General features: G+C 33.0%; 1 protein-coding gene and 1 long non-coding RNA gene across 12 annotated transcripts in view; both read right to left on the reverse strand.

The window, feature by feature from the left end:
* FBXL17 (F-box and leucine rich repeat protein 17) overlaps positions 1-26745 on the reverse strand; it is a 415427-nt gene that overhangs the window by 346116 nt on the left and 42566 nt on the right. The window lies entirely within an intron of this gene.
* Positions 493-17063, reverse strand: LOC118703605. The gene is made up of 3 exons (XR_004983097.2): positions 17053-17063; positions 1035-3032; positions 493-835 (listed from the first exon to the last, which is right to left on the reverse strand). It is a non-coding gene; the product is annotated as an uncharacterized LOC118703605 (long non-coding RNA).

The raw sequence follows: 26745 nt of genomic DNA on the forward strand, positions 1-26745 counted from the left end.
ATTGGGAAATGACTCATGATTTTGAAACAATCGAATAAATCAGACATTAAAAGTCTTGATTTTATATTTTAAAAAATGTGTTACTGGTCTGAAATATAAAATACCAATGGTTAGATTCTTAAACTTGTTTATTTTGGTGTTACTTATACTACTTTATTGCTAAGAATACTAAGCGTGAAGTAATTTCTTCTTAGGAAGTATCATCCAAAATAAAAAGATCACCCTCCCTAAAACCCAAAAGCATTGATTTATTTACTGTACATTATTAATCTATGAGGTTTAGGACATTAATGCAACTGTAGCATTCACTTTGATATCAGTAGTAATGGAAGAAGTACCACAGATGCCTTCTATACCTAGTCTTAAAGAAAATAAATTTTAATAAACTTGAGAGTATCCATGTCACTTTAGAAAGTTTTTGCTTTGCGCTGAGTAAACAGCTTATTTTATTAATATTTGTAATAACATATATTATTAAAGTTAACATTTAAAATTAATAATTTGTTTTCTTAACGCCTACTTGAGTTACATGTATCTATTTCAAATGAAATAAAATATTCAACATAAAAGTCTAAAGTTACAAAAAATATAACTGCAATAAAAATAGTAATTGTTGCTTTTAACACAAGAATTGATTGGTTTTTTTTTACTTCAAATTATTAAAAAATAATTATTATTATTTCACATTCTTAAAAATTAAATCTAGTGCAGAAAAGAACATGAAATATCTAATGTACAGTATGAGTCTTTTCATCCATATCTATTAATACATTGAAATTCTGGCTTAATGATGATTACTTTGATAATTTCCAGATAGGGCAAATAAAATAATTACCTCTTTTTGTTAAGTATATTTTATTGATTTTTTTACAGAGGAAGGGAGAGAGAGAGAAACATCTATCAGCTGCCTCCTGCACGCCCCCTACTGAGGATGTGCTTGAAACTAAGGCACCTGCCCTTGACCAGAATCGAACCCAGGGCCCTTCAGTCTGCAGGCCGACACTCTATCCACTGAGCCAAACCGGTTTCGGGACCTCTTTTAATAACTTCATCAATAAACACATGGTTAAGACTATTTGCTTCCTTAAAAAGGATAACTTACTATTCAGTAGTATACAGCAAAGTTAGGGAAAATGTACAATTAGATGGGTCATTTTATAATTTACAATAATAAAAGCACTTTATTGAATTTATTAAGTAGAGCTTTTAGAAAAACTATATTGTGACAGAATTATATAATATATAGACCTAAGTAATTAATCTAATCATTCCAACAACAAAATTTTTTTTGCTGAATTCACAAATTGAAATACATTAGTACGGCCAACAGGTGGTGCTCAATCTCCGTTTACAAAGAAAATAAATATTCCCAAAAGTGTATCTAGTTCAATGAAATCATTTTCAGACTGTGTGGCAATTTTTACAACTCAAACATCAAAAAACTCAATGCAAAAAACACTATTATAACAGTTCCTATGTTACAATAAAGTAATTCTGGTTACTTCGCAAATGAATTTTAAGACTAATACTGACTGCTTACTCATCTATAGGAGATTCAGCTAACACAGTTTGAAAATGTTGTCAAAACATTTCTTTTATAAATTAATATGCAGTACTGCAAAAAATGTTAAGAAACTCAGAAATAAACTTTAAAAAATTATCCCAGTGTTTATTACAAATTAAGAAATAACTAAGTCATTATGTACTAGCTTTACTCAAAATGTAGAATTCTAAGTATTGAACATTGTATCCTTTGCTAGAAAATGATATTAAAACAAAAACTATGATATCAAGCCAAACCAGAATTAATATATTTTTGAAAACTCAAGCTTCTACATAACATTATAGTCTTTATTTGCAATAAATAAATAAATAAATAAATAAATAAGCTTAAGACTCAATGCCTGGCTGAATTCTAAACACAAGCTATTCTCATACAGAATTTTAAAGTACCAGAAGTTTTACAATTCCAAATTTATTATACTCACTTAATTTTCAGACTCATGTTTATTTATTCCATTATTAAAACCCAAGTTAGTTTTTACATGTTTTTAAAATAAAATAAAAAATTTAAAGTATATATTTCAGCATTTAAATTTATTTTTTTTCTTGCAGTTTTTAAAATGAGAGCCTTTTCTTCCATATCTGCATTGAAATTCTGGCTTAATGATCTAAAAAATACTTAAAATTAACTGTCAGTTTTATATAGTGCCAATATTTCATTATTAATACAATATAGTACATTTTGCTCTATTACCAAATTTCCAATATTGATACCTAACTTAAATAAGTAGCCCCTAATTTTTGTTTTCACTCTAAAGCAGTCTGATTTGTAAGAGTTTTTCAAAATCTTTAGTACTTTCAAAGCCATTTAGTCAAGATATACCAAAACCTTGTTTTTCTTTTAAACTGATGGTAGAGCTGTATCTTTATTGGATAAATTCCTATGTAACTAGTTTAAAGTTCCCTAAGCAAATACTTCTCTTCTTCCTTAAGTAAACCTGAGGTTCTTGTCCCCACCCAAAATACCATTAAGGCCTATTTTGTTCATACACAGGATACTTTTAAACACTTTTTAAAAAAATTTCTACACAAGCAGGTTTACATTGAAAATTATGTACTGAAAAAACAAAGACAGTCAATTTCTGATGTAGGAAAACGCTTAAGTCACAATGCAAAAATTTTGGAAAAGAAAAGAAAAACCAGCAAGTAGGCTCATTTCTACATAATCCTCCCATTATAGGTAAAGTATTTTTTTCCTAAATGAAACTCAGTGGCTTTCACTTTTCAATGAATTGCTAAAATGAATCTCTATACTTTGAAATGCAAAAATATATAAATATTAAAATTAAAAAGAACAAGGCTAGTCTGCCCCTGCTCATGACTGGCTGCTTGTGCAGGAAGGCCTGGTCCCTAGGTAAGTTATCCACGCTGCAGAAGCTGATTGAAGCAGTGCCTGTGAAAGTCGGAAGGCTCCCGGAGGAACTAAATAGCGTGGAACACAATAACACGATAAAATGTCAGGCGAGAATCTGAAAAAAAGGGCAGATGTCATGGAAAAATCATTAGATATTTCTTCCCAGAACATCTGAAATGATGGGTAAATGAAACAAAATCTTAGACCCTACACTTAAAAGTTTCAGAAAATAAATTTTTCAAAGCTTAAAAAGAATGTAACCAATCTCACAGAGAATTCTGATTACAGTTGTGAGTTTGTGTTATGGGTAATTTATTTATTTTTTAAAAAACGCTTTTATTTTTTAATAATTATGACTTGATAAAAAGCGGCAAAAATCCAACAGAGATTTCATATATCTTCAAATCCACCTCCTCTAATATTAGCAATGTACGTAGCCACAGTACAATTTTCAAAACTTAAAAACTAAAGATTAATGTACAAGTCTTATTTATTTTCCCCCCCGAATAATTTTTTCTTCTGTTTCAATATCCTATCTCAGATCCCACACTACATATTTTTTTCTGGGCTTTTTTCTTCAATTACAGTTTCCATTCAATATTATTTTGTATTAGGTTCAGGTGCACAGCATAGTGGTTAGAAAATCATGTACTTTTCAGAGTGGTCACCCCGATGTTTCAAGTAACCACCTGGCCCCATTATGTATTTATTACGGCTATTATTATTGACTACATTCTCAATGCTGTAATTTATATCTCTCACTATTCTCTATTTTGTACTTCTAAATCCCTTCATCTTTTTCAACCAATGTAACCTGTAATTTTTTTTTTGCAATTGACAAGAGTGTCATGAGTATTTCTCACATTTATTCTGTTGATCACCTGAAAATTACTGATGGAGTTTTTATAAATCCAAATGTTTTCTACAGCAAATCTTCCTTTACATATCAACTAGAATTAACAAATAATTCCAAATTCAGGCATTTACAATTTTAACGGGGGGAAAGTGTAAATAGCAAACAACCTTTACCTTATCTCTTTTAACTCACAAAAACAAAAGCAAATGCAAAAGGGTAATTTTTAAAACCAGAAACATATGGTCACATTTCAGCATCTTGAGATTTTTTTTTAATATATTTTAAACTAATCTTTGGTTCTCTGCATTAAATGATTTAATATCTGTATCTCTGACTCAAAAAATTTTAGGAACTTAAAAATTAAAATAATTTTCAAAAGTTTCCCTCAATTGATACCGAAGAATTTCTCCTGATTTTAAGAAATTATTTCAGAAAGGGAAATATATATGTGTATATATACACATGCATGCACACACATATATATCATTTATATATTATATATACACATCTATCCTTTAATATTCAGCTGGGTCAAAGATTTAAAATGAAGGATTCTTTATACAGAGATGAACATTCTCTTCTATTTGTTCAAAGTGTTCCAATTTAGAGAAAAATAAATTTGCGATTTTTTTTTTCAGGTACTATTTTTGGTATTGTCTAATAAATGCTTCCAAAAAAAAGATGATAGTTTTAAACATGTGAACTAAATTATTTACTGTTGTTAAAAAATAATGACTATAAAAGATATTTCTTTTGAAACACAAAAACTTTTTATTGTACAGTGAATATGTTTGACAATCCTCCACATACCGAAGAAATGTATACATTCTATGGGGTTTTCTTTCATTTTATTTTGCTATGATAGTTATTTGAGAAAACCTAGAGGAAAGCTACTAGATTTAAAATTTATTCATCAATATGAAATAACTCAACTTCTTTTATACTAAAAAAAGGGATAACAAAGAGAAAGGAAAAAAAGTAAAGATTTATATTTCTGCTTACATTTTTATTACCTAAAATTTATATAATAAAGGTCTATATAGAATTTTTATATACATATAGCTAAAGTTCTTCTAATTCATAAAACTAATAAGTCAAATAATTTATAATTAGGTATCATAGTAAATTAATATTAAAGAATGTATATTTATAGTTTAAAATAGCTTAAAATATGGTTTATAATTATATAGTATATATATAATACATATATAAATGAAAATAATAAAAACTAACAGTCATACTGAAGGTTTTTTTCTCTGAAATTAAACTGATTCAAGGAACATTTTAATTGCAGCTTTATAGCACTTTTTTGCAGCTTTTCACTGCGTTTTTTGTAATTATTAAATTTGAGAAAAGGTACAGATGAAACTAAGGGATCTCTGAAATCTGCTATTTCACCACTTATTAATTATGTGACCTTTGGTTTTCCTTTTTGCAAAGTTTTCTAAACCCAGTCTTAAAATGGAGGGGGCACATATTTATATAGATGAAGTAAGTGATAAAAACATAAGATGAGTTCAAGAACTTTAAAAATGCATATTAGTAAAGGGCATTTTCAAAATAAAACAAGTCATCTTTTCATGGAGAACTGTTGGTATTAAATGTATTGCAAAATAATTTTAAGAAAATAATTTCACTAAATTTCTTAGCACACAAGTTCTGCAGGTTTTTTGTTTTTGGTTTTTGTTAATCCTCACTTAAGGGTATTTTTTCCATTGATTTTTAGAGAGTAGAAAGGAGGGGGAGAGACAGAGAGAGAAAAACATCTATGTGAGAGAGACACATTGAATGGTTGCCTCCTGCACCTGGAGATCAAGACTGCAACCGGGGTAAATGCCCCTTGATTGGAATTGAACCTAAGACCCTTCAATCCACAGGCTGAAGCTCTAACCACTGAGCTACAGGCAGGGCTATGCTGCAAGTTTTTTGCGGCACCTGAAGTTACATTTGGCAAAAACTGAAATTCCATATTATTATCTGAATGGAACTGAAATTAATTGTGGCAAGTTTTGCATTTTGGTTTTCAGTTGCAAAAACATAGATCTAGCCTTAAGAATATAAAAGGACAAACACTGGAGTAATAGTATTCAATCTTATCTTAATTGTAACTAAAAAGAAAACATTTATTATTCCTGGAAAATGTATATCAGTATAAATGGAGTAGGTTGATAATTATTTACTAAGAGATATGGTTTTTCTATCAAGTATAACCACCAAAAATTTGGAATCCAAAAGCTTGGCGCACCCATTCCTAGAATGATAATGTCTTTTAATTTATAAATATATGTCATTAATTCTGCTAATAACAAAATCCAAACATTTCTCCTTACTAATGGGTGATAGAAGTATTGCTATAACAGGAAACTAATTTTAAGAATACCTCCTAGGACAGGAAATCCAACCATTTCTCATGTTGTGATTGAAATATAACATTTCTGTGCACCAAACCCATCATAAGTCTTTCTGAAAATATTGCCACAAATTTGGACCAAAAATTCCAAATGTATTTTCTACTAAGTCTTAGAATTCTTTCTAAATGAGTCCTTAGCCTGAAGAAATAATCACTTTCAAATTAACCCTTTTAAATTACTGAAGTAGCTTATCATTGCTTTGGCCTAACCAAAGCCTTGGAAAATTAAGATACTACAAAATATGTCTACAAATAAAATCTGAAACTTTTCTTCTATCAAAACAATTTTTTAATTAAGGTAATTTTTCTCATCAAAATCTTAAATCTAATTTAATCAATTAAGAAATACATTCATTGTATTAATTTAAGTAATTTTTACTATATTTAAAGAATATTTTAAGGAATACAATACTTACACTTTGTGGCATATTTTAATACAAAATATTTATTTGAGCAATGACATATATCCCTTATAAACAGACTAGTAGTTTTTCTACAATGTTACCTGTGAAATTCACATATAGATAATACATATGTTGAAAGACAAATCAGTGATAATTCATAGCTCAAAGTAATTGTTCATTTTATAAAAATAAAAGCCATTGAACTTCTTTAAGCCAAAAACGTCACAACTAAATTAACATGTAACTCAATGTAAAAAAAAAACACAGTGATTTGCATTCACTTTCTAAACACAGTGAGTGCCTCACACCTAAAGTTACAAATACTACCATTTTCAGGAAACACTTATACATAAAATTGTACAGTTTCACCATTATATTCAAGTATTAGTGTTATTAACAACTCAAAATACTGAACTTCTTCCCAAGGCTCAGAAGTTCTTGAAATCCTCTCATGTGTAAGACTGCCTCAAAATATAGTCCCTTTACTAACTGTTGTCTCAAAATTACCTGGTCTAGGACTCAAATAACCAAATATTAAAACATAATGTATGGCTAAAAACAGAAAGCAAAATGACCACCACTAGATGAGCCACACAGAACACATTTTTAGTACCAGACCAGTTCCATTTGACCAGATCATTACACACACACACACACACACACACACACACACACACAATAGCAATGCTACCCATTTCTTCATATTTTAGTCTTCCAATGTAAGACTAACTGCAGACAACAAGAAGACAAATTCCTTTCTTTCACTGTGGAAAGAAACTCTGAACTTAAGAGGGATGAGTTCACTCAACATAAAATAGTATATGAATTCCTAAGACTTTTTTTTTTATGTCAACTAAAGGCTTCTCACACAAGAGAGTTTCGAAAGAGCAGTAGTATTTTAACTACGAAGTTTTTAAGTTTGATCCAGGGATTCTCACCCAGGACCTATTGATGACACCTGTTGGTCCAACTATAATAATAAAACATGGTATGCAAATCGACCAAGAGACCAGAGAGGAGAACGACTATCTGGACGACCTTCCAGAAGACCATGCTATCACACACTCTGGCACCAGGCCAGCCGAGGTGGGTGCGATCAGGGGGTCCCCGCCATCGTCCCACAGTCACTCCGCAGAGGAAGGCCCAGCCACCCTCTGCACGTCAATCGACTGTGGAGCCCTGGCCGGGTGGGCAGGGCCTACCTCTTTGGAGCAATCCATCATGGAGCCCTGGCCAGGTGGGTGGGGCCCATCTCTCAGAGCAACAGACCACAGGGCTCCTGGACTGTGAGAACCTCCCCACCACCCCTAGAACACAAATTTTGTGCATTGGGCCTCTAGTGTTACTAATAATACTAAAACATTAATTATTTTCCACTTTCGTTCTCTGATCATACATAAAATGGAGTTTTTCCAGAAACTATCCTATATAATAAAAGAGAAACATGTAAATTGACCATACCTCTGCTACACTCACCAGCCAATCAGGAGGAGTATACAAATTAACCTCATTGCCTCTGATAGCAGAGAGGAGGCAGCTCCCCAGCACAGAAGCAGGTCACAGCCTCAGAGACCTGGAACCAGGCAAGCCCGGCCCACCTGCAGCTCCCAGCACGGCCTGCTTTGTCATCGCCTTGGTGATACAGGAGCAGGCAAGCCCACCCACAGGCAGCTCCCAGCACGGCCTGCTTGGCTGTTGCCTCAGCGACCTGGAAGCAGGCAAGCCCGGCCCACAGGCAGCACCCAGCATGGCCTCCTTGGCAGTCGCCACGGTGTGGAGCAGGCAGGCCCCACAAAGAGCAGAGAACCACAGGCGTGGGCCTACGCCATCAATAGGACATCCCCTGAGGGATCCTAGATTGGAAAGGGTGCAGGTCAAGCTGAATTTCATGCACCAAGCCTTTAGTGTAACCTATAACATTCTGATGATTACTGAAATGTATGCATGTATACTCAAAATTTCTAATTTTTTATTTCAAATGCAAAAATACCAACAAATATAATAACAAAAACCTCTTGTGAGGGTGTGAGGGTTAACTTGCCTATTACCTCTTTATTATATAGGATGAAGGGTATTCTTGAAGGAGGAGGAGGAGGAGAAACAGATAAAAAAAATATGAACAACAAAGTAGCAACAAATACCTATCTATCAACAACTGAATCTAAAAATCAAATGAATAAAAAATCTGAAGAACAGAATAAACTGGTGAATGAAATAAAATCAGGGGCATGGAAATTGAACAAACTGACGATTCTCAGGGGGAAGAGGGTGTGTGGGGACTGGAAGAGATTAGACAAAGATCTAATATGCATGTATGCATTAACTATGGACACACAAAAATAGGATGGTGAGGGCCAGAGGCAGAGTGGGAACCGGGTGGAGAAAAGGTATGGGGGCAAAAAAACAGGGACATCTGTAATAATCTCAACAATAAAGATTTTTTAAATTTTTATAAATAAATTTGTGTAATACAATCACCTTTTAGTGAAGATTTCCTCTACTTAGTTGAAACTAAGCCAGCAAATATACATAAATATACCATCTGCTTTACTTTTGACCTTTGGATTAACAAAAACAAAAAATTAATTAAAATAAACTCCAAAGAAAAGAAAATCTCTGACAATTATCACTGACACAAAAATAAAAAGGTCTAGCCTTGAGTGGTTTGGCTCACTGGATAGAGCATCAGCCTGCGGACTGAAAGGTTCGATTCCGGTCAAGGGTATGTACCTTGATTGTGGGCATATCCCCCGTAGAGGGTATGCAGAAGGCAGCTGATCTATGTTTCTAACTCTCTATCCTCCCTCTCCCTTCCTCTCTGTAAAAAAAAATAAAAATAAAAATAAAAATCAATAAAATATTTAAAAATATATTTTAAAAAATAAAATAAAAAGGTCTAGGCACCAAGACCCCTCTTATCCTCTCTCCTTCGCTTAGTGTTTCTTCCTATCACACTCAATATTTCTTTTCTGTTACCTCATATGTCAGCCTTATCCATACTCAAAAAATGACTCCCTTTCCCTGTGGGGAAAGCCTCAAGACCATCCCATTATTTCACAATAAAATGAAAATGAAAATTTCCTATTCAGAATGGATTCATTTTCCCAATTTCTAATTCCAAGTAGAGGAATTTGATCAGTTACTGGGAAATGGAAATTTTCTAAGCTTCAGTTTCCCCATCTGGAAAACAGAGAGATCATAATACCTACCTCATATAGCTGTCCTAAATCACCAAGTCTTAAAAGATAAGCCTGATACAAAAGGGGGAAAGAGAAATCGGGGAAGGAAGAAGTGAGTGTGACTGGAACGTTCGGAAAACCACCAAGGCAGAGAAGGTTTGTAAAGGCCTGGCAGAAACAAGGCTTGCTAAGCAGGTCATGCAAGTGGGATACTGTCAAACATTCTAAGGCATGTGGCTGTGGTCTCTACCCTATATAAGTGGGAAAACCACTGACATGTTTTACCCAATGAGAACACAGAAGAAAAATACATTGACAGAAGGGGCTTAGATCGCAAGTTCAGTCCAATTGGGTTTTGGTCATGCTCAGTTTGAACTGGAAAATATATACATAAAGACTAAAACTAAGAGAATTATTCCATGGTCTCAGCTCGCAGGGATTAGCTGAAGTAAGAAATCCAGCCATTGGTAGTCCTTTTCCAAATATTCTGTCTAATCTCCTCAGAAAGAAACATCCATACACTTACCCATCCAGTTCTGAAACTGAAGTTCCTTAAAATATTGACCTTTACTGTGTAAGACATCTGATTGCTTCCATTCCTATAAAAAAACAACCTACCAGTTTGGGTCTAATAAATTTGTATCAAAATCTCTATTAGATGTTTTACTGGCAGAATAATGCTTATCTATGCTACTGCTGTAGTCCTAAGAACAGAGTCTGATATCTAAGAGCCATTACATTTGGATCTTTAATTTTTATCCATAATTGTGTGCACAGAGAAATATATAAATTTGTGTATTTTAGAGGATTGTTTTACTTTGAGGGCAAATTTATATCCATTTTCTTGAAAAATATGGAAGTATATTTATTGTTATTTTTCTATAAGGATTTAGATATACGGGGGGGGGTGGGGGGGGAGAGAAGGACTTCCTAGTGCCTCAGGTAGTCCTGAAAATTGAATTTCGTGATGTATGCAATGCATGAGAAAGAAACACTAGCAGATAAGCATTTGATATAATTTACTAAAGGATATAGGTCTCCAAGAAGAATTTTCACTACTTTTAGGATTAAAACATTAGGTTCAACAATATGCTATAAGAGTCCTAACCGGTTTGGCTCAGTGGTAGAGCGTCGGTCTACAGACTGAAAGGTCCCAGGTTCGATTCTGGTCAAGGGCATGTACCTTGGTTGTGGGCACATCCCCAGTAGAGGGTGTGCAGGAGGCAGGTGATTGATGTTTCTCTCTCATCAATGTTTCTAACTCTCCCTCTCCCTTCCTCTCCATAAAAAAAAAAAAAAAAAAAAAAAAAAAAAAAAAAAAAAAAAAAAAAAAAAAAAAAAAAATCAATAAAATATTTTAAAACACACACACAATTTGCTATAAGAGAGACAGTATAAAGTTTGGTTAATTGCAATCATGAATTTTAATGCGACACTGCCCAGATTCAAACATAGGCTCTGAAACTTACTGGCTGTCGTTTATCTGTGCTTTAAGTTTCCTAATTTGGAAAGTGGAGATAACAACAGTACCTATGTAATAAGTGTGGTATGAGAATGAAGCAATTAGAATATGTAAAGTGCTTTGTAGAGTGTTGGATTAAAAATGTAACGTCTGGATTATTCTTTATCTTGGAACAAGTTATACATCCAGACTGTTACTTCTTTTAAGTGAAGGGGTCTTTAAATGGTTTGTCAAGTATTTTATCATTCTCAGCATGAGGAACAGGCTTCCATTTTACATCATGGTACCCACAGAGCACTGAGTCGTAGTATTTTAAGTTGAGTGCAATTGGAAAGTCGTGTATAATAAAGAACTTGAACCTTAATACTCTCTCTTCTCTATCACTTTTGAGTATATAAAAAAATCCAAAATATTGACTAATGATTGTCTATAACATGAAATATACTAATTCACTTCAATAATTATGTCTTCCTCAATCTCTGTCATTAATTTGTTCTTATACTTTCTTTTTTTTTATGATATACATTGTTTTTAGGTATCCATGATGAAACCCAATAGTAGTCTAGGACCACTGACTGCTAATAGTCAAGTAACCTATACCTCTTAATTATCCCTGAGTGCACCACTGTGTATACACAGCAATGTTATTGATACTTATAGACATCCTTTGAGCCAACAAGAAAATACTATCTTAATATAGTCTATGTTTAAAATATTTTACAAAAATTGCCTTTTTTAAAAAGGTTCAAATAAGAGACTTTTAGTTATGTAGTCTAGGGTTTCAACTCTTTTGTAATGTAAGTACAATACTATCTTCTTACATATATCATATCAACCTGATTCTGTTTAACATATCTTTCCACTTGCTGAAGATGATCCTTTCAAAAAGGTACATAACTGATATGCTGATAGCAAGTCCTGTTGGACAAAATATTCTGTATAACAAATTACATTTATTGCCAAAACCGGTTTGGCTCAATGGATAGAGCATCGGCCTGCAAACTGAAAGGTCCCAGGTTCGATTCCGGTCAAGGTCATGTACCTTGGTTGTGGGCACATCTCCAGTAGGGGGTGTGCAAGAGGCAGCTGATCGATGCTTCTCTCTCATCGATGTTTCTAACTCTCTATCCCTCTCTCTTCCTCTCTGTAAAAACTCAATAAAATATATATATATATATTTAAAAACAAAAACAAATTACATTTATTCTTTGCTCATGAAGAGTAATAGGAAAAGGAAATAAGTCAGGTAATAAAAAAAATTGCTTCTTTTGAGATATGTTGTTGTAAAATACCAAAGACTAAAGAAAAAGCTGGCCAAGTTTTATCAGTATCTCCAGTTTGCCTTAAGTTTTGTCTATATGTGAATGCAGTCTACAGTTTACCTATTTCATTTAAGTAGTGTGTAATGGGAGAAATAATGAGATATGATTTCTTACATGTCAGATATCGATGAAAGTACTTTACAGAATCATGTGCTCAATTCTATTTGTTCTTATAAATTGACAGAAACATGACCCTACCATATTTTTATCTCCTTTGACCTAAGGAAATTCCTACTGCTGCTATTTCTCATTATCTTGCTCTTTTAAAAAAAAATTTTTATCAACTAAAGTTAAGGAATGAGAAAGAACGTTATTGTATTAATAATAAAAATAATAATGATGGTGGTACTAGTAATAATAATAAATAGAATAACAATGACAAATAATAAAGGTTTTTATTTTTTTTTAGTGCCTAGAATATAAAGATACTATGCTAAACATACTATATACATTATCTCATTGCAACAATCCTGTGAGGAAGATGTTCTCATTTTATGGTTTAGAAAAACTGAGGTCCAAAGAAGTTAGGTAACTTGCCCAAGATCACATGGCTAGTAAGAGGTAGAACAGAAATTCAAGCCAAGTTGGATTCTTTAATAATACACACACTCGACTCCAGCTAGTATACTGTGCAGTGAAATAGATTTTGCTTTATGGAATTTGTGGTAGAAATATTAATCTAATTTGTAAGGGACCCTCCATTGTAGAATATATGTAAGCAAGTATTCTACCAAACTGCTTAACTACTAAGAGAATCTACATGAGCATTGTGACACCTCTAGCTACTATTTAGAACAGAATTAACTTTTGCCCGAACTTCCTCTATCCTTCCCCTTCAATGAATAAGAAAACTTGCTTGGAAAGGAAATAAGTCAGGTATCATTAATTTTTAAAAGCATAACTATTCATTTACTAATTTTAAGGAATTAAAAGATAAATAACACACAGTGTGGAACAGGTAGAGGGAAAAGGGCACTAATGCATTCTGTAGGTGAGAGCACAAACTGACACAATCATTCATCCTGAAGGGCAATCTGCCACAGCAATAAATTCTAAAGCAAATACCCTCTGGACCCAAAAACTTCACTTTCAGAATGTATTCCTGGGAATTATGGGAGAGGTAAAAGGAAAAAAACTGATATGGCAATAGAAAAGTATTACAGGACTTGAGGCCTGGTGCACAAAATTTGTGCACTCAGAGGGGTCCCTCAGCCCAGCCTATGTCCTCTCACTGTCCAGGAACCCTTGGGGGATGTCCGACTGATGGCTTAGGGCAGTGGTCGGCAAACCACAGCTCACGAGCCACATGCGGCTTTTTGGCCCCTTGAGTGTGGCTCTTCCACAAAATACCACGTGCGGGGGCGAACATACAGTGCAATTGAAACTTTGTGGCCCATGCACAGAAGTCGGTTTACGACCTGGGCAAGTCTATTTTGAAGAAATGGCATTAGAACACTCAAGGGTTCAAAGAGCCGCATGTGGCTCACGAGCCGCCGTTTGCCAACCATTGGCTTAGGGAGTGGGCTAAGTCATCAGTTGGACATCCTTAGCACTCCCACCACCACCGCTGCACTCACCAGCCCTGAGCCCTGCTCAGGGCTCTGGCTGAACTGAACTCCCCCTGTGGGTGTGCATTGACCACCAGGGGGCAGCTCCTGCATTGAGAGTCTGCCTTCTGGTGGTCAATGTGTATCATAGCGACTGGTCATTCTGCCACTTGGTCGATGTGCATATTAGCCTTTTAATATATAAAAAGTAAAATATCAGAAACAACCTAAATATGCAATAAGTACTAGTACATAGATCACAGAACACAAAATAGCTTTTAAGAGTAATAGTATAAACTGTATTTACTTACATAGAAAATGCATATGAGATAGTTTGAAAAAGACAACACAAAACAATACTTAGTCATTTTCTGTATTAAAATAAAGGGGTCATTTTCATCCTTTAAAAACAAAAGAAATAATCAAGATCCCTAAGATTTGATAATGTTAGGAAACATTTATCATTGACCTGTAAGAATAAGTCCTGTAAGGAAACAGCCTTCATTTAAAGGTCCCAAAAGAGGCACAATATCTGAGTCTAACTGCGAAGCTGCCTGGCAAACACACACCTCTCTGATGAGGCTGTGTCCTGACGTCTATTCAACAGTCTTCGGAATGAGAGCTCTCTGAAAGAGGACAACAGATCTATCCTGAACATCATCTATCATGATTCATAAAAAATGATATACTATGAATCCCATCAATTGCTATCCTTAAGAAATATTAAGACTTTCAATAAAATCCATCCTGTTTACCTGAGCCTCTAAAAATGCAAAGGAGAAAAAACTGGTGACATACTGTTATTTAAATATTTGTGAGGCAAAGATATTTTTAAAAGATTAACAACAACAGAAAAACTATATTTGTAATGCAAACCATTTTACATGGCAGTATAAATTTTAAATTACAAATTCTCATAACTGCTACAATAAATTCTGTCATAGTTACAAATTAAATTTAAAAGACAATTAATAGATGACCCTATCTTTCACACATAAGCACGAGCCATTATTATGCAGAGAACTTTTATATAGCAGGCATTCCATGTATGTACATTTAATTGATAACTGTGTTTGAATAGAAACTGTAAATATTTTAACATTAAAATATCAAAACAAAAAAGAGAGAAGTATCTTCAAATTCGGAAGGCAACACTTATTTCCTGGAATCAATGATGCCTATTTATTATTAGACAAACTAGACTCAATATATTTTAGCCTTGTCATTTTTTAAACAATATAACATTCTAAATAAAATAAATCAGAAATTGGATAACACTATATGAGAAGAGACAATAAAATAAAAAGTACACACTGGTAATTATGCTGTTGATATTTTAGAAATCAGTAGTGACTAAATCACACCGAATTATTGAACTATTAGAGATCTTATGAGTTATTATAAACCCAACTAATTACATAAAATATTAGTTAGGCATTAAGCCAATATCATTTGTCAAATTTTGCTTTTTTAAAAATTACTTGTTTCTATATTTATCCAACACATTTAAAATTCTTTATAATAATAATTTCTAGTTGTACGGAATGGTCCTAATTTCCAGTTCTGAGCTGTTTCCACCAAACCCATCAGTATTAATTAAGTGGAACAGGTGCTTTGTTAATTGTTAACTCTTCTGTAGAATATTTCTCATTATAAAGTTGTTGAAAACATATGTAAAGTTTAAATATTAGATCTTTTAAAAATTACTCTAATATATATTATGTAACTTGTTAAAATCATACTCCCAAAACATTGGTCATAACTTTTCATAAAATCTGACACAAAAAGCACTTTTAATGAACATTGTTTGCAATCTGATTAAAAAAAAATACTCCAAGTATGCTGTATTTTAGCATAAAAGTTAAGATATAATACAAAAAAGATTAACTACCTTAAGTATGATAAGAAAATATATCCATGCATCTTAATGTGCCATATTCATAAAAAAGTATACCAATATGCATATAATACTTAGTCATATTTAAAATACTATCTTAAAACAATATGATTAAAATTTATTCCTAAAAGCTACAAAGAATTTCAGCTATCAATCAAATGGAACAATGTAATTTACCATAAAACTACACACACCTTACCAATGTGGAGACTTAAATGCAGAAACATTTAATATGTACATCCTATCTGACAATAAACAATCACTTGAGACTTAATTATTTTTAATAGAATTGTATTTGCCAAAATAAAAATTTTAATAGATCATTAAGTAACATTAAAATTAAGTACATGGTTCTTGTTAAAAATGCCTTTTATGAAACCAAACATTTCAATGCTTGTAAATACAATAAAATATACTAGTAGACAGCCTATCAAGGATGTAAACAATTATCTTTCCCAACAAATGAATGTTAGGTTTCCTAATATAGAGGGGGAGAAAACCACACACTACAAAAAGATATCCTGTGTTCTTAATAATTATCAACAAGCTTACTTCAAAAAATACTGAGCTATATCCAGTATATAATAACTCAAAAATAATAACAGATCCAGTAACTCAATGTCTTTCACACTTCCTACGGCTTTGCTGAAACAGTCAGTAAAATGCACAAATATCAACCAAAAGTACAATATTTATTAGATACCTTATACTGTGCTATGTGTTAACATATTTATAATTATTTATATTTTGATTTTTAAATAAATCCCAAGTAATCCAACATTGCTAAAAATAGTTCCTTAATAACCAATGTGCAAAGAAGCCCTGGAATTTTGATACAACAAGAAGTGGAAATTAGTTTTAAAGACTAATAGCATTTAATATCTATTTGTATGTGATGTTTACGAACATGAAATATTATTGTAGTTTTTCCTCACCAAAACTGTGTTTGAATACGTTTTTCTGGCACTGTACGCAATAATAAACAGAAAATAGCAAACAATAGCCCAATGAGACTTAGAATCTGGGTACACAGAATAAATAGCACACGATAAAGATACAATTTGTTTTCAAGTACTGAAATGTTCAACATTCCCATTAATGGCATTCAAAATTATAAGCCAAATAAGCAATGATTATGAAAACAACTGTCTAATATTCATTATGTTTATGATAGAACAATAAATAATATAAAACCTTTTTAACTTTATAGTTATAAAGCTCACAGAGGAAATTATATGCTCATTTTAACAAGTAAGTTATAACATATTCCCAAAGCAGGGCCAAACCCCACCATGACTGACTGTGTGCTTCGATACCGATGGAACATTCTGCTTTGTCTATTCCCCTAAAGACACAAGGTGAGAACAAGCAGCTCTGCCTTCCAATGGTTTCATTCCACACATACAGACAACAAAAGAAATATTTCAAATAAGGCATTCCACTTAAAGTTTTCTTGTAGGTAACAGTGTTAGGTTTATGTAACCAATCTAAATCTTGAAAATGACCATTCTATGAGCAAAAATTAGTAACAGAGAAAAAGCAAAACAAATAAATCCCATTAAGACATTTTAAAAAACATTAATATGTACTGTCATTGAAATTTTTCTGGATATGAATATTATCAATGTAACATTACACCTATGGTAAAAAAAAAAAAAAAAAAAAAAAAAGCTAAGCATCATATTTCCTGGATTAAAGCATTCTCAATTTGGTTAATTACCATTAGGGGAAGCAATTACCATTAGGGGAAGGGTATAGCTAATCGACTGTAACTGAGCACTGAAATGCAAAAGTATTAACAAATTAAATAACTTGAATTATTTAATATTTTTAACAGAGATCTGAAATAATCTGAACATTTTAATGTTTTCCTATCAGCATTACATTAATATTTTCTATATTTTTAAATTTTTATTTCTAATTAAATGCAAACTAATTTTGAAAATAATTATAAACACACCTAATAACAATATTCTTTAAATGGACAAAAATAATCTAAAAATATATTGATAATTCTCTCTCAGGAAAACAACATAATTTAACATTTTTATAATTTTTAAATTTAACAATTTTTTAAATATATAACTTCAATTAATTTTCCTTGAAAAACTAGGTTAATTACCTCTAAAATCTAGGCTAGACACCATCAAAATGTGAATAGCAGTATTTTTCTCAAATATGTGTATTTGAGACATGTACAGCAAAAAATAAGTTTATCAAACATTACCTAAAATTGTCTTAGGCCAAAAGTGGTATGTTGGCCTTGAGTATGATTTTTATATAATTTTAAAAAGTACTCAACTTTGATATTTCTTCACTTTAAAACTCTATTCTCTTACATCAAAAAACATATTCTAAGATGATTAGATTCTCTTTTAGAACATTTAGCATTGCAGACTATCCCTCCTTCCTTCTTTGAATTTATTCCATCATTTTTAATCCTCAATATTCTCCTTTTCTTTCATTTGAGCTTTGTTCCTTTCCTTACCTTCTCTTTTATGCCCTTCTTTGTTTTTGTCTTTTCATATTTCATTCCTTCTTTAAGCCAGCAGTATAGGAGGCCAAAGTGGCCTATGCCACCAAGTTTGAGATAGACATAAAAAACAAGTTCTTACTATTTTTAAAGGGAGAAAAACAAGCCAGTTATCATCTGGGAGAGGATGAAGGGATTTTAACCCACCAGACAAGCCTGTCCAATAAAACTCAGACTTGAATCAAGTGATTATAACTTCTCATGCACACACATACAGCTAGCTCTTGGAAAGCATCCAACTTTTTTTTTTTTTTTTTTCCTCTCTTTTCTAGAAAAGACGACTAAGAAAAAATAATTGGACTATGATAATTCTATCTCTTTCACAAGTCTTTTGAACAATAATATCTTTATAAGCTAGGACTTTAAATGTTTTGACTATTTTGAATTTCATTTAAACACTTAAATTTCAGGAAAGGCTAAACTTTGTTTTCTTATTCCTATAATTTTTGCTCCAACTATAAAAGTACCAATTACTAAATATATAATTGCTAGAACATTCAAAAATGAAAAGCCCTACATTTTATAACTAAAAAATAACTAAAGCAATTCCATACGCCTATATACACTTAATTTTCAACATATCATCATATTTGAGTTGGCTATTTTCAATTGTTAAAAACTAATTAACTTTTTAAAATTTTATAATAATGCTGATTTTAATTTCAGAACATTCACACAAATTATTTTTTTAAAGCACAGGTTTAATGCCTATATGCAAAAAAAACTTCAAAGTCAAACAAATGATCACCAACTGATTCAATTAGCAAGGTGTCCAAATAGTATTATTCAATAATATATCTAATGAAAACAATTATCATCATGCCTAACAGTTGCTGCTAATAAAAATTATTATTCACTTTATTTCTGTTACCCATCTATCATAAGGCATGGATGCATTTGTTATGTTCAAATCTATAGCAATACTCATATCTAAAATCCTTAATTAGAGGACATATAACTAATAAGGCACTGAATTGGAAGAAGTCACTATATAAGTGACCACGGAGACATATTCACAACTTTATAACATTTATTCTGAAAGAAAGAGGCTTCTCTCCAAGTGCTGACCAAATTAAAATCGTCTTTTATCCATACAGATTTGAAAGAATGGTCACTCTTTCCAAGCTTTCTACATATAAAAACCCCTAATTTACAGAAATGCAAAGTGGTGTTGAATATATTATTGAAATATATCTGCATGCCATTGTCATAGACTATTCCAATGTCTCTGCCATACACAAAGTTATGCAATTTACACTGTTAATGCTCCTGATGACATTCCAGTCCATTCAGAAAGTGCTGCTTCTTTCTATTGTTAAACGCAAACTTCACAGGCCAAGAAAGAAAAAAATGACAAATATTAATTATTTTTCTAAATATGACTGTGAGGCAAAAGTTCTGTAAGCAAAGGCTGAAGCCTAATGACAAACAGGAAAAAAATTATTTAGAACTCTGATCACATACAAGGAACCAATATCTCTAACATATAAAAAGTATCTAGTAACCTAGAAAAGAAAGATCAGCAACTTGGTAGGAAAGTGAGCCAAGGATAAGCAATCACAGAAAAAATATGCAAATGGTTTTAAATATATGAAAGAATTCCAAATCAGATTCATAATGGGGAAAGCATAAATGAAAACTCAGATACCACTTCTTGCCTATCAAAATGGCAAAAATCTAATAAGACTGCCAACACAGTATTGGCAAGGCTGTGGGAAACAAGCAATCTCAATCCATTTCCACTGCTTACAAGAATGCAAAATTAGAAACCCCTGCGGGGGAGGGGGAGCTTAGGTATATCAACATCTGTACCCTTTAACCTAGCAATCCCACTTTGGGAATGTCTTCTACAAATACATTTGAATTTGTATAAAATAATATACATTCAACTGACATAATATTTCTTATAATATCAAGAGTGTGAGCACAACCTAGATGTCAACCATCAAGTACTAAAGGAATGACTCATGCTACTTCCAAATAATAACATATTACATCACAGTCACAGAGGAAAAAAAGAAAGATTTTTGGAATCTATTATAAGAGGTCTGTGACTTTTGTGCAAAACTATTTGCTTTTTGCATAAAATAAAAGAATATGAGAATATACAAGTCTACTTTTTTATAGTCGCAAAAGAAAATATTTCTTACACACAGGGAACAAGGGAGAAGATGGACAGCAGTGAAAGCAAGATTTTTTGGTGTTTATTAAAATAAATTTATGTTTGAATCAGTATCCTTTTAAAAAATAAAATCAAAAGTGCTGACTTTGCCAGATATTGAAGGGAAAAACTACTACTTTAGCTTTGTAAAGTCATTTATAAAATTGGCATCTATTATTTAATAGATGTTCCAAACAGAGTGATAAGGTGGCAAGTGCCATATAAATACCTACCTATACAATCATTAAAGGTATTACTTGGGAACTAACTGTATGCAAGGATCCTGATTTTTTAAAAAAAGGAGGAAAAAAAAAGACTAATCTTCAAAACTTTATTGAATGACAGTATAGCATGGTCATTTTATAACTAAAAAAAAGTATGCTATATACAATAGATGTGATAAATATTGTCCAATAAAAACTGACAGAAAGGTCCCACAGTTGATACCATATCCAATAGTAAAAGACTAAAAGCTTTTCTTCTGAGATCAGGTATGAGGCAAGGATGCCAATTTTTATGCCAATGCTATTTAATAAACTACTGGAAGTCCTAGCCAGAGCAATTAGGCAGGAAAAAACATTCAAAAATTGAAAAAATAAATAAAATTATCTCTACTTGTAGATTATATGAAAAAAAAAAAATATATATATATATATATATATATATATATATAGTAACCTAAGGTTCTACCAAGAAAATTCTTAGAATAAATGAATTCAGTAAAGTTTCAGAATACAAAACCAACAAACAAAAATCAGTTGTATTTCTCTATACTAACAATGAATAATCTAAAAAGGAAATTAAGTAAACTATCCTAGATAATGAGAGGAATATGCTAATTATCCATTACACCGTGAGGCATAACGACCAACCAAGCAGCCATCAGTTCATGAATCTGCAGGTGGGTAGGGCAGCGAACTACAAGCAGGCGTAGGAAAACTACAGGAGACAGCTACAGGAGGCCGGGCAGTGGGCGGAGAGCTACAGGAGGGCAGCAGAGAGCTACTGGCACATGGATTCATGCGCTGGGCTACCAGTCCATTTATAATAGCATCAAAAGTAAAAAAACACTTAGGAACAAACATAATTCAGGAGTGAAAGACTTGTATACTAAAAACATTACTAAAAGAATTAAAGAAGACACAAATAAATAAAAAGAAATACATGTTCATGAGCTGGAAGATTTAATATTGTTAAAATGTCAATACTGCCAAGACCCGTTTGGCTCAATGGATAGAGCATCGGCTTGGGGACTGAAGGGTCCCGGGTTGGATTCTGGTCAGGCGTATGTACCTTGGTTGCGGGCATAACCCCAGTGGGGGGTGTGCAGAAGGCAGCTGATCGATGACTCTCTCTCTCGTCATCGATCAGCTGATGTTTCTAACTATCTCTCTCCCTTCCTCTCTGTAAAAAATCAATCATATATATATGTGTGTATATATATATATATATATTTATATATATATATATATATATATATATAATCTACTTATTTAATGTAATCCCTACCAAAACCCCAAAGGCAATTTTGACAGAAACAGAAAAATTTACTCTAAAATGGAACCCTGAATAGCCAAAACAATCTTGAAGAAAAAAAAAAGTTTAGAAGTCTCACAAATCCTGATTCCAACATTTATTACAAAGCTATAGTAATTAAAAAGCTGGTACTGACATAAAGATAGATTTATATACCAATGGAATAGATAGTCCAGAAATAAATCTTTACATATCTATCAAATGACTTTAAATAAGGGTGGCAAGAACATTCAATGGAAAAGGACAGTCTTCAAAAATGACACTGGGAAAACTAGATATCTAGATGCAAAATAATTAACCCTTACCTTACAACACATACAAAAATTAACTAAAAATAGATCAAAGACCTAAACATCATCTTACAAGGGGTTAGATATATGATATCTTCAGATATTTAGATATATTCTGAATATATAAAGAATTCCTATGACTCAACATAAGCAACAAAATAACCTGATTTTAAAATGGGCAAGAAGCCCTGGCTGGTGTGGATCATTTGGTTGAGCATTATCTCATGCACTAATGGGTCACTGTTTGACACTTGGTCAGGGCACACACCCACGTTATGGTTACTAGGGGCAACCAATAGATGTCTCTCTCTCTCTCTCTCTCTCTCTCTCTCTCTCTTCCCCTTTCTAAAAACATATCTTTAAAAATAAAATAAAATGAGCAAAGAATTTGAATAGACAATTCTCCAAAGATATAAAATGGCCAATAAGCATTTGAAAAGATACTCAGCATCACTTATCAATAGGGAAATAAAAACCCACAATGAGTTAACATCTCACACCCAATAGAATGGAAGCTATCAAAAAATCAATAACAGTGTCAGGTGAAGATATATAGAAAATGGAAGCCTTATGCACTGTTAGTGAGAACGAAAATGGTGCAGCCATTGTGGTTCCTCAAAGAATTAAAACCAGACTTACCACATGATCTAGAAGTTCCATTTCTGATTATAAACTCAAAAAAATTGAAAACAGGAGTCTCAAAAAGATACTTATACACTGTGTTCATAGAAACATTATTGACAATAGCTAACACATGAAAGCAACTAAGTTCTGTCAAGGAATGAATGAGTAAACAAAATGCAGAAAATACAAAATGCATAAAAATGGGACATTATTTAGCATAAAAAAGGAAGAAAATTCTGACACGCGCTGCAACATGGATGAACTTTCAGGACATTATGCTCAGTAAAATTAGTGAGTCACAGAAAGACAAATATGGCATTCCACTTAAATGAGCTACCTGAAGGAATCAAGTTCATGGACAGAAAGTAGAATGAGGTTGACAGGAACGTGGGAGAGGGAGAAAGGACGGGTCTTGTTGTTTAATTAGTATAAAGTTTCAGTTTTGCGAGATGAAAAGAATACTAGAAATTGGTGCACAATAATGCAAATGTACTTAACATTACTAATCTGTACATTGAAAAATAGTTAACATGGCAAATCTTATGTTACATGTATCTTACCACAATTAAAAGTAAAACAATGGTTAAAAGAGCTTAAAACTGATACAAAGGCACTCACTGCCTTTCATGCAGTGTCACCATCAAATCCAGTCAAGGAAGAAAAAGGAGAGATCAAACCAAAAAGCATGACTTCTGCAACCAAAACCTTGCCAATGAAGGAGAATTCATTAACTATTACCTCAAAGGAAGAAAGAATCCAGAAGGGCAAATACTCAGCAAGGTAAGTTAGGCAAAAACCTTATCTAAAAAGTAAGTGAAAGACCTGAAAAATAAATGGGATTTGTTTTGGGAGGTGGGAAAGGGATAGTATTCCAAGAAGAAGAAGAAGTAAAGATAAAAACTATTGAAAACAAAGGAAAAGATAATATTAAGATCAGGTTCCACATTTATAATCCAGTTTAATTGTTTTTTAAGTTTAAAAAGTAGTATTGTTGAGAGTAAATGCCTTACTAATTTGTTGGGAACTGGTTTATAGGGAGAGGGGGTTGGCACCTGACAAGCATAAGGAGGTTCTGCAATTCGCACACAAAAACAAAGGGGCCAGGACTAAAGAGGGAGCAGCAGGACTAGAGAAGCAAAGAAATAAAAGAAACGAGGCAGTCTAATGATGAGTGAAATACAGAGGAAAAAGAGAACAAAACAAACAATGGCTAAAATGTCCTAGTCTATGAGACACACAAAAACCAACATTCATTCAAAAATGATTACATCTGAGCAACTATCATGTGACTGGCACTCGCCTAGGCTGAGGCTACATTAGTGAATAAGGCGGAAAAGCCTACTTGGACTGAATGTACGTCCCTAGTAGAGGAGCATATGAGTAGAAGTTGGCATGTGCATTAAGTTTCCTAAAGTAATCACCGGAGGGATGTGCTGGAGGCTTTCACTTTTCATTTTCTACTTTTGTAGACTAGTGAAATTTTATAGTCTTTCACGTGTATTTTTAATGACAACAGGGTTATTTAGGCCTCATATTTCTCAGTATTGAGTAGAATCTTTGCAAATGTTTTAAGATCATGGTTAGATTTCTATAGTTATCAAGAGCTTGACAGATAGCCGAAACTGGTTTGGCTCAGTGGTAGAGCGTCGGTCTGCGGACTGAAAGGTCCCGGGTTCGATTCCGGTCAGGGGCATGTACGTTAGTTGCAGGCACTTCCCCAGTGGGGGGTGTGCAAGAGGCAGCTGGTCGATGTTTCTCTCTCATCGACGTTTCTATCTCTCTATCTCTATCTCTCTCCCTTCCTCTCTGTAAAAAATCAATAAAATATATATATATATTTTTTTTTTTAAAAAGAGCTTGACAGTTAAAGGTTAAAGGAAAAATCTTACTGATCACTGAACATGAGACTACCACTTTTTATATAACTATCTGAAGTAACTTTTTTTTTCATGCTACAAATGAGAAAACCACCTCTGAGACACATGTCCAAGATTACTCAACTAAGGGACAAAAGGACCACCTAGCCCTGTATCTTCCTAATTCAAGCTCTAAAGTGCTTTCTATTATAACACAGTGGCCATTCCAACTAAGATAGTGTTTGAAAGTTAAAATGTGCTTATGTAAGTACTTCTGTCTTCATTTAGGTATAACCTCCCACTTTTCAAAAAGAAATTAAGATAGCTCATGGAAATATACCCTACAAGAGAAAAATAAGTAGAAATTAAACAAGGGAAAACAAGGGTTAAAAAAGTTATTCTATAATAAAAACAGAAGTCCTGAATGCTTTCTCGTAGATGAACTAAAAGTGAAAGCCTCCAGCGCATCCCTCCGGTGATTATTTATTTCTTGATTTCTCAGATGCCAAAACAAAAAAGAAAAAGAGACCAAAATATATTTACTAAAATTCACAATAGTATAATAATAAAGGAAAACATTTGCACAGAAGTCTAGATTTCTCTAATACTATGACCAGAGGGAGTATTTAACTGAATTTACTCATACGTAAGGGTGGACTCTATGTGATAGAGTTGACAATGACCTTATATTCTAATAACTAGAATATTAACCCAATGGAATAATACCAAAACACCAATCATTATATTTAACTAGAGGCCTGGTGCACAAAACTCATGCACTGGGGGAGGGTGTGTGTGTGTAATGTGTGCGTGTGGTGGTGTCCCTCAGCCAGACCTACACTTTCTCCCAGTCCAGGATCCCTCTCTTCTTACCTCCCACCTATTCACTGCTCCTTACCACTCGGCTTGCTACATCTGCCCCCTGGTGGGGAGGGGCCATGAGAAGGCTCCAGGGTGTGTCCAGCCTATCTCCCTCAGTCCGGATCAGCCAGACCCTAGCAGCAAACTAACCCACCAGTCAGAGCATCTGCCCCCTGGTCAGTGCACATCATAGTGACTTGTCTACTATCTGCTCCCTGGTGGTCAGTGCATGTCATAGCAAGTGGTTGAGTGGCCTTAGCATATCATTAGCATATTACACTTTGATTGGTTAAACGAATGATTGGGCATGTAGCATGGTAGGCTTTTATTACATAGGATTCTTCAAGGATTACTAACCTTGTACTATCCAAGTATTGCACTGGCTCAGTGAAACAAGTCTTTCTTTAGCAGCAAAACATCTTTATAAAGAACTAACAGAACAAGTCATTGTAATAAACATTCCATGTTTTACATTCTATAATAGCTCCATTAATTTTAATCTTCAAACATGTCATCTTAATTGGGTAATTAGGATAAAATAACGTACAACTTATCATAGTTAGCAAGTAAAAGATTATCTAGATGCAATCATTTTCAAATTTTTACTCTTAAAATGTAGTATTCAACATATGAAAGGTTAAAAGCCCAGCCCCTTACATAGATGAATACAAGATAGAAGGAAATCACTCATGCTAGTTAAGAGTTACTATAAACTAAGTGGGCTGGCATCACCCAAGAAAAATGGGTCTAGATGCACAATGTTATGTGGTTAGCACTCAACAAATGCTTAAAGAATGAATAAGTGAATGATATGAGGTTAAACTTATAAAAAATGTAATTGATCCATTAGGATAATAATTATAAAGAAGCAAAGGAGAATATATTTTCCA

Source organism: Pipistrellus kuhlii, unplaced genomic scaffold (assembly GCF_014108245.1).
Source record: "Pipistrellus kuhlii isolate mPipKuh1 unplaced genomic scaffold, mPipKuh1.p scaffold_m20_p_4, whole genome shotgun sequence".
In the NCBI taxonomy this organism is placed as follows: domain Eukaryota; kingdom Metazoa; phylum Chordata; class Mammalia; order Chiroptera; family Vespertilionidae; genus Pipistrellus; species Pipistrellus kuhlii.